The sequence below is a fragment of the Mobula birostris genome, chromosome 10 (genome assembly GCF_030028105.1).
Source record: "Mobula birostris isolate sMobBir1 chromosome 10, sMobBir1.hap1, whole genome shotgun sequence".
NCBI classification, from domain to species: domain Eukaryota; kingdom Metazoa; phylum Chordata; class Chondrichthyes; order Myliobatiformes; family Myliobatidae; genus Mobula; species Mobula birostris.
This window is the reverse complement of record NC_092379.1, coordinates 115,755,957-115,770,848: the sequence shown is the minus strand read 5'-3', so window position 1 is coordinate 115,770,848 and position 14,892 is coordinate 115,755,957.

Here is a 14,892-nt window from a genome sequence, read left to right as displayed (position 1 = left end):
GAAACAAGACCTTCAACCCAACTCAACCATCTCAATCAAGATGTTCATCTTAAGCTAGCCTCATTTGCCCATGTTTATCAACCTAAACCTTCTTATCCACATACCTGTGCAAATGTCTTTTAAATGCTGTTATTAAAGGTTATCATTATTATTATTTGGTGGAGCTTCTTCAGTGTTCCATTGGGTTGCTCTTGGCCAGGTAGGTGAACTGTATTTCACCACATTTCTAACATGCAAGTAGGTGAACATAAGACCATAAGAGATAGGGGGCAGAATGAGGCCATTGGGGCCATCAAGTCTTCTCCATTTCATCACAGCTGATCCAATTTTCTTCTCAGCCCCAATCTCCTGCCTTCTCCCCATATCCTTCCATGCCCTGACCAATCAAGAACCTATCAACTTCTGCCTTAAATATACATAAAGACCTGGCCTCCATAGCTGTTTGTGACAAAGAATTCCATGATGGAAAGGATTTGAGGTTTTGGTTATTTTAGATGCCCAGTATTTCACTTGCTATTTGTATTGCAATATTTATGTGTCTAGTATACTTCATTAAAGGTGACCCCAAGGATATCGATAATGGGGAATTTGGTGAAGTGGTGTTGTTGAATTCCAAGGCTATGTTTAGACTCTTCCTTGGTGAATATTCCTGACATTCGTGTAATGCAGATGTTACATCTCACTTATCAACCTTAACTGTTATCTTGCTATATGCAGACCCTGCTGGTTTCTTTTCTGAACAGCTATGAATGGAGTTGAACCATTGTGCAATCAATAGCAAACATCCCCTCTGCTAACATTTGGGTGGAAAGAATGTCATTGATAAAGCAGCTGAAGATGTTTGGATCTGGGACATTGTCCTCGTGGAAAAGTGTCCTGGAATTGGAATGACTGACTTCCTACAACCTGAAGAGAACTCCGAACCTTAGTGTTTTTTCTTCGAAGCTCAATCTTACTAAGGCTTCTTAAAGACACATTTGGTTAAACTTATTCTTGATGTCACAGTCCACTTTATTTCTGGAGATCAGGTCTTCAGTCAATGTTTGGAGGAAAAGTATGATGAGGTATGAAGGCTATTGTTCCTGGCAAAACTCAACATGGCAAAGTAAACCTATTTTTTTTTTACTTGTAGCAACACAGAAGCAGGCCTTTGGCCTATCATGACCATGTCTGTTCCCAGCAGAGCAATCCAATTGCTTCCAACCCTTCTCTACTTATCTCCCTGTGGCCCTGAAACCTTTTCCACTCTGTTTAACCTGCTTACAATAAAGGATAATTTACAGTATAATAAACACAAGAGATTCTGCAGATGCTGGAAATCTTGAACTCCGTAATTTAGAGTATGGTAGGTTAATTGGCAATTGTAAATTACCCTTGGTATGTGGGAGAGCATAGAGCATAAAGTGAGTGAGCAAGCTCCTTACAAGAGACCAACCAAGGTCAGAATCAAATTTAGCTTTGGAAACTAATTTTACTTAGAACATACAAGAGTACAGCACAGGAACAGGCCCTTTGGTTCATGACGTCTCTGTCAACTACAATGCCAGATTAAACTAACCCCATCAGCTTGAACGTGATTGATAATCCTCTATTCCCTGCATGTATATGCGCCTGTCTGAATGTCACTTAAACCTCACTATCATGAGGACAGTACCTCCCTTGGTCAAACTTTCAAACAAATATTTCTAAGTGCAATCTATATTAAAATATTAAGCTGCTTTAAAAACACAAGACATTCTGTGTAACACATACAAAACGCTGGAGGATCTCAATAGGTCAGCCAGCATCTATGGAAAGGAATAAACAGGACTTAGTCATGATGAAGGGTCTTGGCCAGAAACACCAACTGTTTATTCCTTTCCATAGATGCTGCCTGACCTGCTGAGTTCCTCCAGCATTTTTGTATGTGTTAAGTTGTCTTAAAATTAGTTTCAAGATGTTTATTTATGACATTTTAGTTTCCACATTAACCATGCAGGCAGATTTTGATTTTTTTTACACTCTATAAAATACAAAATATGAAAATACTTTACATTTCAGTATGGAGTATTCAGTTGTGAAGAAGGGTCTCAGCCTGAAACCTCGACTGTTTCTACACTTCCATAGATGCTGCCTGACTTGTTTAGTCCCTCCAGCATTTTGTTTGTGTTGCTTTATATTTCCATACTTTCTGCTCTGTCTTCAATGACTTTGACTGATCGCCCGGCTTAATCAGAGCAGAATTATTGCATGTCCTGTTCCCTTGAACTGACAACCAACAGGAACTGACCATGTAAAAGTGGGAACTGCACCACAGGAACCCCTGGTAACCTTTTTGAGTAAAATTTTTTTTTAAAGTTAGCGCAATGAGCACTGTTGCATCACAAACTTCAGGACTTTCTAAAAATGCCATATAGTCAGAGGGCTTGGGTAATTTGCTAAAGTAGTTATAACAAATAAGCAGGAGAATTTCCACAGAAATTCACTCCCTTAAAGTCTCCAAATCAGTACACATCTGCAAGATAGCATCAGATATGAACAGCAAAAGTCAGTCATTGCTTTCTCAAGAATATTTCTGTAAAACCAACAATGTCGCTAGACTAAATAAAATATTATCCCTAACACTTACTGGAAATTGAAGCATAAAACCTCAGTCATAACTGATGTGTTTGGACCTTTCTTTTGCCATTTCATTCCCTGGAGATTACACTTTATTGAAAGCATACTCACTGACGTCTCATTGAATGTTGTCCAGCACATTGTACACTAAGAAGGCAAAAGAGACTGTAAATGGTGGAATCTGGAGCAAACAAATTAGAAGACAGAAGAACTTAAGAACTAGAAGAAGCAAACAGTAGATTATGAGAAACCACACAAAACTAAAGGAAACCAAGTACAAACAAGGATAGACAAGGCAATTGTTTTGTAAATCACCTGCAATTTGTCCACAATGGTCAAGTTTAGTTTCTAGTTGCATGTCATTTTAACTCTCTCACACTGACTTGTCTGACCTCAGCTTTCTCCATTGCTACAGTAAGGCCAAATACAAATTGGAAGAATGACTTGCATTCTGATTGGGTGTCTTAGGATCTAATGGTAGGAACATTGAATTTTCCATTTTCAGGTAACACATACTCCCAATGTTCTCCTCCCACACACACTCACCTGTGCACCTAGAATTTTTTGTCCTTTTTTTTTCACCTTTCCTATCCCTTCCCCCTCTCCCATTTTGCTTCATCTGCCCATAATCATCATTTTACCTGATTTGACCTCGAGGCTCCTGTCCCACTTCAACCTTGTACTGCTGCATATTAACAAACTTTTCCCTTACAGTCTTGAAACAGGATATCCACCTAAAATATCAATGTACTCCTTTTGCTTCCACTGACGATTCTTCATCCACTGAGTTCTTCCAGTGTTCTGTAAAATGTACATAATCACCATCATTTTGCAATTCATTTACAGGGGCACTTTCTAAAGCACCACTGTTTTTATACACTGAATCTTTGCTTCAGATTCTCAACTACTGCAAGGATTGAATCTTGCCTTTGGCAAGGCCATCTCGTTAGATGTCATGGCAACTGGTGTCATCAGCCAAGTCACTAGGCACAAGCTTCCCAAAACATAGCTTTCCAACATGTAATGCCTTTGTAATTACAACTGAATTCAGAGTTATATTTGAAGTGTATTTGGACGTGATCTATGAATCAGATTTTCTGGTAAGTTCTAAATACAATAATACTACAAAGGGCCTTCAGAACAAGAAAACTAGCAGGAATTGTTTTTATTTATTTTTACACGGAATTACAGGATGGCAACAGGGCCTTCAGGCCCATCAAGCCCATGCAGCACAATTACACATGTGACCAATTAATCTACTGACCTATACGTTTTTGAAGTGTGAGAGGAAACTCACATAATAATGGGAAGAATGAACAAACTCCTTATAGAGGCCGAATTGAACGCAGGTCGCTGGTACTGTAATAGCAGTAACACCCTGTGTCAAAAGTAGGGTCGCGTTGGACGGAGGAAACGGATGAGATCCTCCGTGACTGCTTTGAATCGGTGGACTGGTTAATATTCAAGGACTCGGCAGCTAACCTTGATGAGTATGCCTCAGCTTTCACGGACTTTATTTGGAAATGCACGGAGGACTGTGTGTCTCGCAATGCGATCCGGGTATTCTCTAATCGGAAACCTTGGATGAATTATAAGATCAAGTCCCTTTTAAAGGCTAGAGCTGCGGCTTTTAGGTCCTGAGTTACCAGTTGCTACACGGAATCCAGATGTGAACTCCGGAAAGCCATTAAGGGCGCCAAGAGGCAATATCGAGCCAAGTTGGAAGCCCAGCTAACCAAAGGGATGCCAGTAGACTATGGCAGGGTCTAAATGAGATCACTGGGCGCAAATAAAAGGCTGGGAATATCAATAACTGTGGCGCTTCTCTTCCTGACGAACTTAACGTATTCTACGCAAGATTCGAACAGAAGAAGAGCATCCCGCTCCCTCTGCATGAACCAGACCTGGTGGCATCAAGATTCGTCGTTACCGAGGAGGATGTTAGAAGGGCCTTCCTAAAGATAAATCCAAGGAAGGCGACGGGCTAAGATGGCGCCCCGGGATGGGTTCTCCGGGCCTGTGCAAGCGAGCTAGCTGGAGTGTTTTCTGACATCTTCAACTGCTCCTTGCTTCAGTCTAAGATCACCTCGTGTTTTAAAAAGGGAATGATAATCCTAGTGCCGAAGAACAGCAAGGTGGCATGCCTGAATGACTATCAACCTGTGGCTCTGACATCAATTGCTATGAAGTGCTTTGAGCGATTGGTTATGGCACACATCAACCATAGCCTACTGGTCAACCTTGACGCTTTGCAATTCGCCTGCCAGAGCAACAGGTCAACGGCAGATGCAATCTCTCTGGCCCTACATAACTCCTTAGAACACCTGGAGAATAAAGGCACATATTTAAGGCTCCTTTTCATTGACTACAGCTCTGCCTTTAATACCATCATTCCAAATACCATCATTCCTAAGCTCTGGAACCTGGGTCTTAGCACTCAGATCTGCAGCTGGATCTTCAACTTCCTCACAGTCAGGACCCAGGCTGTAAAAACAGGGGACAAGCTCTCCTCTACAATCACTCTGAGCACCGGTGCCCCACAAGGCTGTGTACTCAGCTCCCTGCTGTACTCACTGTACACCCATGACTGTGTAGCCAAGCTTCCATCAGACTCAATATATAAGTTTGCTGATGACAAAACAATTGTAGGCCATATCTGGGGAATGATGAGTTTGAGTACAGAGAGGAAATTAAGAACCTGGTGGAGTGGTGCGAAGACAATAACCTATCCCTCAATGTCAGCAAGGTGAAGGAATTGGTTGTTGACTTCAGAAAGAGTAGCAGACCGCACAACCCAATTTACATCAGTGGTGCGCAAGTGGAACAGGTCAAAAGCTTGAAGTTCCTTGGGGTCAACATCACAAATGACCTGACTTGGTCCAACCAAGCAGAGTCCACTGCCAAGAAGGCCCACCAGCGCCTTTACTTCCTGAGAAAAACTAAAGAAATTTGGCCTGTCCCCTAAAACTCTCACTAATTTTTATAGATGCACCATAGAAAGTATTCTTCTAGGGTGCATCACAACCTGGTATGGAAGTTGTCCTGTCCAAGACCGAAAGAAGCTGCAGAAGATTGTGAACATGGTGCAGCACATCACACAAACCAATCTTCCGTCTGTGGACTCACTTTACACCGCACGCTGTCGGAGCAGTGCTGCCAGGATAATCAAGGACACGACCCACCCAGCCAACACACTTTTCGTCCCTCTTCCCTCCGGGAGAAGGTTCAGGAGCTTGAAGACTCGTGCAGCCAGATTTGGAAACAGCTTCTTTCCAACTGTGATAAAACTGCTGAACGCATCCTGACCCAGATCTGGGCCGAACCCTCCAAATATCTGGACCTGCCTCTCAGTTTTTTTGCACTACCTTACTTCCCATTTTTCTATTTTCTATTTATGATTTATAATTTAAATTTTTAATATTTACTAATTTTAACTATTTTTATTATCTTTAATATTTAATATTTGTAATCCAGGGAGTGTGAAGCGCAGAATCAAATATCGCTGTGATGATTGTACGTTCTAGTACCAATTGTTTGGCGACAATAAAGTATAAAGTATAAAGCATTATGCAAAGTACTACACTGAAACAATTGACATGCATACTGACACACAGTGGAATCCTATTGCTACACATTTCTGTCACACATGCACATAAAATTAATATGCTGCTTTCTTCTTTTGAAGCAAGAAATTACAGATTTCAACAAGTTTCTTCTATTCCCAAAGTTAACAAACATTCCTTCAATATCTTCATCCAAACTTTCTCTGGAACTTGTGAAAAGCTATGACCCATTCATCAGTCCTTATTGACACACGATTGGTTAGAAATTTCCAAGTATTAAAAGAATCATTTGTTCTCATTTTCTGTTTCCTATTACCCAGTCATTCTTCTATTCTTGCCAATGTGTTACCTCCAACACAACCAGGAGCCTACCTTGAACAAAATGGGTTAGATGAGTCAGGAAAGTGATGTATAGAGAAGAAACCGGAGAATATCTGTAGAGTATATTTACTGAACTAATGGTGGCTGAAGAACTGAAGGGACCATGGAAGGCTTCTATAGTTACAAGGAATCACGTGATGACTATTAGATAATTAGATTCTTGTTTCTATTTGGCATCCAACTAGAGCATGGCTGCTCTGTATTTTAGCCTCATCTGCCTGCCTTGGTTTTGTGATTCTTAATAGAGTTTCTTGGCAAAAATCCAGCCTCCAACCTCTCAACATTTTGCAGGTGGAAATCTTTGTATGGCAGGTGCTATCTACCATCATTCTTGAATGATCTAGTTATAATTTCAAATTTATATCCTGTTAAGTGAAAAAAGTTTTTTTTCTCTCTGTCTGCTACTTCAACTTCTTTAATTCATACTGCTTCCAGAGGTGGAAAGTCTGCTATATGAGGAGAGATTACATCAACTGGGACCTAATTAAAAGCACTAACTTCTGACATCCAGACAGATTTGAGGAAGATGTTACCCCTGGACAGGCTACTAGAGGGCAAGACATTTAGCACTAAAGTCAGGTGGTGAATTTGTGAAATTTACTACCATAGGATGACTGTAGAAGCCAAGAAGAAGCTGGATTAAGAAGAAGATGGACAAAAGCTTCAAGGAATATGGGAACAGCATGCGAATAGGGTCATGAAATGAATGGTTAGCCATGATCATACTGAATGGTAGTGCAGGTACGAAGGAACAAAGGCCTACTCAAACTCCTATTTTCCTGTTTTCAATCGTCTAAATCAACTCTATTTAATCATCCCTTAATCTGCCACATTCTACAGTATAATTTTGTCTCTGCAACATGCAATAGCCATTCAGCAGTTGAATCCATGCTGAGTGGCCTCCAGTGTTAATCTAACCTTCCTTAGATGTGATATCACTAATAAAATATATCTCAGCCATAGTGCACTAAGAGATGATACTCGTCACACCTACCCCACCTTAATGGATGACTTGGCCACTAGATTTTTTAGTAGCCCAAAGGTCTGAGACTGACCTAGAGAAAATACTTTCTCCCACATCTTCAATATCTAAATTCTAATTAATTTTTCCCACAAAAGAAGACCAGGAAGATCCACTCCATAACTGTAAGAAAATCCAGTGCAAGACTTTTTTCTTTAGCTCTTAATCATATACTATTAGTTAATGAAACAATGCACTTATCTCCAAGTCATCCCATAGCTATCAGTGTTGGACAAGCAGATAGCGTGTACGAAAATCTAATTTATTATCCCTGACAGATTATGTGAAATTTGTTGCTTTGCAGCAACTTTACAGTGCAAAGACATAAAAATCTTTAAATTACAAAAAAACAAACAATGCAAAACCAAGGAAGACAAGATAGTGTTCATTTGATCTAGGACTGTTCAGAAATCTGATGGTTTAGGGGAAGAAGCTGTTGCTAAATCATTGAATATGGGTATTCAGGCTCTTGTATCTACTCCCTGACAATAGTAACAAGAAGAGGACGTGCCAGCTGGTGAAAGTCCTTAATAATATATGCTGCATTATTGAGACAGCGTCTCTTAAAGATGTTATCGATGGTGGGGAGGGTTGTGCCTGTGATAGAGCTGGTTGAGACTATAACCCTCTGAAACCTGTTGCAATCCTGTGGATTACAATGTTCTCCACTGCACATCTATAGAAATTTGTAAGAATCTTTGGTGGCCTATCAAATCTCCTCGAACTCTGAACGAAGTCCAGCTGCTGCCATGCCTCAAAGTGTTGGAACCAGGATAGATCTTCTGAGATATTGACATCCAAAAATTTGAAGCTGCTCACCGTTTGCACCGCTGGCCCCTCAATAAGAACAGTATGTGTTTCCTGTCTTCTCTTTCCTGAAGTCCACAAGCAGTTCCTTGGCCTTACTGATTGTTGTTGTGACACCTCCTAGCCGGTCGATCTATCCAGCTCCTGTAAACCTCTCATCACTATTTGAGATTCAATCAGCAACAGTGTTGTTATTGGTGAATTATAGATGGTGTTGAGCTGTGCTTAACCTCACAGTCTGTAGAGACAGAGTAACGCAGTGGGCTAAGCACACTTCATTGAGATGTACATGTTTTGATAGTGAGGAGGAGATGTTATAACCTGCACTAACTGTGGTCTCCCATTAATGAAGTAAAGGATCCATTTGCAGATGGAGGTTCAGAGACCCACGTTTCTGATTAATCAAATACAGTATTTCAAATTTCTGTATTGTACAATCTCCAAATGTTACTACATCTATTGATTTAGAAAAACCTCTGTTTAGGAGCTAATTCTCAAATTAAGTTATGGCATGAAGCTTGAGATATTGTATAAGTGATTTCTTATAGACTCTGCACAGTCAATAATAAAAGATGTTGCAAATCATTTCCAACACTTCAGCACTCTTTAAAAAAACCTGTCTTCAACAGCAACAGTTACTTTTGATAACAGAAGCTCATTTTTGCAGAAAACCCAAAAGAACGTGTTCATATTTCCCAGGGACCTCCACAGAAAAGACTTGTAACTGAGTCATTATCCCATGAATGTATTGTATCAAAAGTGAAACATAGGCAGGGAAGGGGAGACCGCAATGGAGCTGAGTAAATGCCAAAGACTGTAAAACAATACAACACACTAAAAACTTGGCTCTCAGTAAAATGTAAAACAACATTTATATTAGATTCTACTGTGAAGGCCAGGGATAAAGCACATTTACTGCCATTTATAATACATCATAACTTGCAGAATGTATCAATTATTCTAATTACCATGGCCCTTTATGCTCAAAGCTATTTGCAATTTGGATGAAATGATAGATTTTAAATAAAATAAAAATGAAAAATGCGTTCAGTACCTTAAAAATTATTGTCATCAAGATAGATTAACCTCCAACTGAATTATTTGCTATTTTAAATCAATTGTCAGCTCTTATGTTGTTCCTCTTTTGAAATAATTGTAATCAAATAAAAAAAGTAACAAGTGTACTTCTTCCATTTTCTTTGAAAATACACAGTTCAGTAGCCTGAAACAAACATTGATCTATATGCTTGTGCTGTAAAACTTGGATCATTCACTGTTTGAGAGAAGAACTCGGTCATCAGTTGCAGTCCTGCAATGAAGGGACTGAATCTCAGGAAAGAAACAATCTGCACTGTACAGGCTACTGGTGAGGCCACACCTGGAGTACTGCATGCAGTTCTGGTCTCCTTACTTGAGGAAGGGAATATTGGTTTTGGAGGTGGTGCAGAGGAGGTTCACCGGGTTGATTCCAGAGATGAGGAGACTATACTACGAGGAGAGATTGAGTAGCCTCGGACTGTACTCACTGGAATTCAGAAGAATGAGAGGAAATCTTATAGAAACATATAAAATTATGAAAAAGATAAGGTAGAGGCAGGAAAGTTGTTTCCACTGGTAGATGAAAATAGAACTAGGGGACATAGCCTCAAGATTCAGGGGGAGTAGATATAGGACGGAGATGAGGAGAAACTGCTTTTCCCAGGGAGTGGTGAGTCCGTGGAATTCTCCGCCCAGTTAAGCAGTGGAGGCTACCTCAGTAAATATTTTTGACAAGGTTGGATAGATTTTTGCATAGCAGGGGAATTAAGGGTTATGGGGAAAAGGCAGACATGTGGATATGAGTCCATGCCAGATCAGCCATGATCTCATTGAATGTTGGAGCAGGCTTTATGGGCCAGATGACCTACTCCTGCTCTTATTTCTTAAGTTCTTCTTATTCTTTTCATATTTCCTCAAATTTTCAAGTGGAATTTCTCTTCAGGATTGAAGATGCATTAAATATTCATGTTCAGGTACTGTGCAATCATCCTGTATACAGTATGAAGTCAGCAATATCATGGGCTCCTGAACTAATTGCTACTCTACCTCCATTCATGTGGGAAAAGGAAAGAAATGCAGGTTGAGTATTCTGTTCTGAGGATTTTTTGTTAAATCAATGACCAGAGCTATGAAAGAAACAATTATGTTCATCCAAGCCTATAGGAAATGGTTACACAGAGCAGATGGTAAAAGACAGATAATTGCAAGGTATAAGATAAACTGAAATATGGATTAATAATCAATAATCTATTGAGTGCTTTTATGGACTTTACTTCATGTATTTGCCTATGTATGTGAGGAATTCAATACCTCTGCACAATTCTTAGAATGCATTGAAATTATTTTGGATACTGTACTACTTTTTTTACATTTTACCCTGTATGCTTATGTAATTAACAAAACCTTTAGAAAACAAAGACAATGCCTTTTATAAATTAGGGCAGTTTGTAAGCCCTATGAAAAGTTGTAAGCCCATAGACAGATGTTGCACTTGCTGATCAAAGGAAGAGTAGGCTAAATTGATTGCCATTTCACTTCCATTTGCTTCCTCTTTTCTTTGCTGATTGAGAGAAGTAAGGTTCTTCACACTGTGAGAATCCTACATATACACCTAGTCTTCAAAGTTATTTCTTCATTGATTGAACTTCCTGGCCTTTATTTTTCCATTGGTACTCCAAGGATTGTAACACTTCCATTGACCTCTGGAAACTCTGTGGTCTTGATTGAGCTGGGAATTAAGAACTTACTTGGGGCGTCATGCATCTAATACATACATGCAGTGACATGTGCAGAAAAAAAAACTAATATGTTTAAATCAAATGGCAGCGTTGTCTACAAAGAAGATCACTGAGCTTCCACTTGATTCTGAGAATTTATCAACAATAACATGAATGGTACCATTCAAAAATATTTCAATATTTTTGCACAAAACCCATTCTTCATAGCATAATGAGGAATTATTTAACCACAAAATCAAAATTATTCAAACACAATTACGATGGCCTGCTGTTGTCAGAACTTGCATGCTTGACTGGTGGTTGCTATCTGTCTGGGTAGCCTCCAACCTGATGGCATGAATATTGATTTCTCCTTTAGGTTAAAAAAAATACCTGCTTCTTCTTCTATTCCTAACTCTGGCCTCTTACATCTTCTTTGCTATCTATCACCATACTTGGGTGCCCTCCTCCTTTCCTTTATCGTATAGTCCACTCTCCTCTCCTATCAGATTCCTTTCTGTGCAGCCCTTTACTTTTTCCACCAACCTGGTTTCACCTATCACCTTCTAACTATTCTCCTTCCGCTCCCCCACTTTCTTATTCTGGCATCTTCCCTTTTCCTTTCCAGTCCTGAAGAAGGGTCTTAGCATAAAACTTCAGTTGTTTATTCATTTCCACAGATGCTGACTGAACTGTTGAGTTCCTCCAGCATTTTCTGTGTGGTGCAATGGATGTCTTGGTTTTCTTTTGTCTTGTGGGAAAGAAATATGCTTAGGTCAGCAAAGTGCTCCAAGTTTTCCAGATATTGGGCAACAATTTTGAAACTTGGTGATATGGATTATGCTGGTTATTGTAACACTTGTTTTCTCAAATTCAGAGAAGATATAGGATGTTTTAATATTCAGGTATTTATTCATATGTATTACAATGATATAGTCTCCAGCACACTCAAATGTAATGGATTTGGCATGCAGACAGATAGAAATGAAACAATTTGGTCCAGCAATATATGGCTATGATATATAAAACCTTTATAGTGCTCATGAACCTGATGGTTAAAACATCAATGATCACAGGATGTTAACACCACCTTGAATGAAAGCAATATTTAATGGAAATCCTGGTCACCAATAAGACTAATCAGAATCAGAATTAAGTTTATTATCGCTGACATATGCCACGAAATTTGTTTTGCTGTGTCAGGGCAGCAGTACAAAGCAAGACTTAAAAGTTGCTACATTGCAAAAATAAATAAATAGAGAAAAAGAGGAATAGCAACTTGAAGTTCCTGTTCATTCAGAAATCAGAAGGTGGAGGGAAAGAAACTGTTCCTAAAACATTGCGTATGGATCTTCAGTCTTGTGTAACCTCCTGCCTGATGTTAATAATGAGAAAACGGCATGTCCCAGATGCCAACACCGCCTTCTTCTCTATGTGCTGAGAAGATTGGGACGAAACACAGAATTTGTTTGATCCTGTTGCTGACAGAATCTGGTTGATCTGGTTCCTGCATCCAACTATCCATACAAGATCCTTACGAAGGGTCCCGGCCCAAAACATTGACTCTTTCCATAGATCACAAACATGAGTAATCTGCAGATGCTGGAAATCCAAAGCAACACACAGAAAATACTGGAGGAACTGAGCAGCTCAGGCAGCATCTTTGGAAAAGAGTAAACAGTCGACACTTCAGGCCGAGATGTCTCACGACTGAGGAGGAAGGGGGAAGCTACCTGAATAAAATGGTGGAGGATGGGAAAGAGGCTAACTGGAAGGTGATAGGTGAAGCCAGGTGGGTGGGAAAGGTCAAGGGCTTGAGAAGAAAGAATCTGATAGGAGAGGAGAATAGACAATAGGAGAAAGGGAAGGAGGAGGGAACCCAGGGATAAGTAATAGGCAGATAAGAAAGTTCAATTGGGGAAATGGGGGGTGGGGGAGGGGGAAGTTTGTTCACCAGAAGGAGAAATCAATATTCATGCCATCCGGTTGGAGGGTACCCAGACAAAACATAATGTGTTGCTCCTCCATGCCAAGGGTGTTCTACAGATGCTGCCAGACGTGCTGAGTTCCTCCAGCATTTTGTGTGCGTTATCCATCCACAGAGCCACAGTAGCTAAGTGATAATATAGGATACCCATAATGTGGGAAGTGAGAACTATCCACAGAGGTTCATGGTTAACAAAATTAAAAGCATAAAAATGCAATCAAAGAAAACCACAAACAGACCCTGATATTGTTCTAAATGTTTATTTTGTAGTTCCCTAGCGCCAGAAATTGTTTTCTCATCCCGTTGGTCTTAACCCACACTGTGAAGATACATTCAGAAATGAGGAAGAGTCTGTTCATGGGTAAGCCACTACTTTCCCAGCTCTGAAGCATTTCAATAGATCCACAGTCACTCCCTTCTTGACAATGCTGACAGTTTTAGCAATCTTCAAACCAACAGTATTTTCCTTATGATTCCAAATCAAAAATCTTGAGGTTGATCAAATGCTCATCTCCAGCTTTGTAGAATTACTCGGAAAAGTTGTGAGCCTTGCTGTCTTGCATCATCTCAATGGCATGATGAGACACACCAACTGGGTGGAAAGGGGTTGTGAGACAGATTGACTGAGGTATCCATTACCTGTGGTTCCTTTTAGAAATACACCTCCATCAGGCTTTGAGGGACACGTCCTTCACGAGAGTGGTGACATCCTGGGACTGTAAGGGGTAAATTACATTATAAAATGGACCAAGTAGCACTAAAGGGCACCATATGTCATGGTTGACTGCAAACGGTTACATTTTCTTTGCCTTTCACTCTAAGAGCTGTTGTCATTTTCATTATTCATCACAGCCATTGAGAAATGTCTTTTTTTATTCAGTTGCTTTTCCATTGAGTTCTTAAAGTCAGATCTCTATTTGTCTGACCATTCCCATTTGACCTAACCACCCATGAGTAATGCTGGAGTCCGAATGCCATTGTACTCTGGATTCATTGATAGAGGTATCTCCACCATAAAATGTTTGCAATCCAACTTTTATACAAAACAAGTTTGATACTCAGCTGAGTTTGACTCAGAGCAAGATGGATTTTCAGAGCCCATGCTGTGGTCCAAAGGTGAGGAGGTCGACCATGGATGTTGCATCCTAACTGTCGATGTGATATGCAAGCTAGTGCAGTACAATATGGAGAGCAAGTTGTTGCCCATGCAGAAGGCTCCCCCTCTCCATGCAGATGTTGAATCCAAAGGAATGGCAGAGACCGATACCAGCAATGTCTCAGGGCTTGCCAGTCAGCCTTGAACTCAACATAGGACTGCCTAGGGACTCCAGCTCCAGGTTATGCCTTGGAGTTTACTCCCAAAGCCTCCATCATGAGTGCGCATAACTACAAGGCAACCAAGGTTTGAGATAAGAGTTTTCCCCTCCTAGGGTAAGCTGCCAACCTCAGGTGACACGTCTCATCTGCCCAAATCAGCTGGTTTTAAGGTGCCAGTAGTCCATCTTTGCCCCTTCTCCTGTCAGTAGAAACAGTTCCACCGGGTTTAATAGCTAGGTCACACGTAAAAGCCAGGGCAACACTCACAACACGCTGGAGGAACTCAGCAGGTCGGGCAGGATCTGTGGAAACGATCAGTCAACCTTTCGGGCCGGAACCCTTCGTCAGGAATGAAGAGGGAAGGGGCAGAGGCCCTATAAAGAAGGTGAGGGGAGCCCTATAAAGAAGGTGAGGGGAGGGTGGGAAGGAGAAGGCTGGTAGATTCCAGGTGAAAAACCAGAA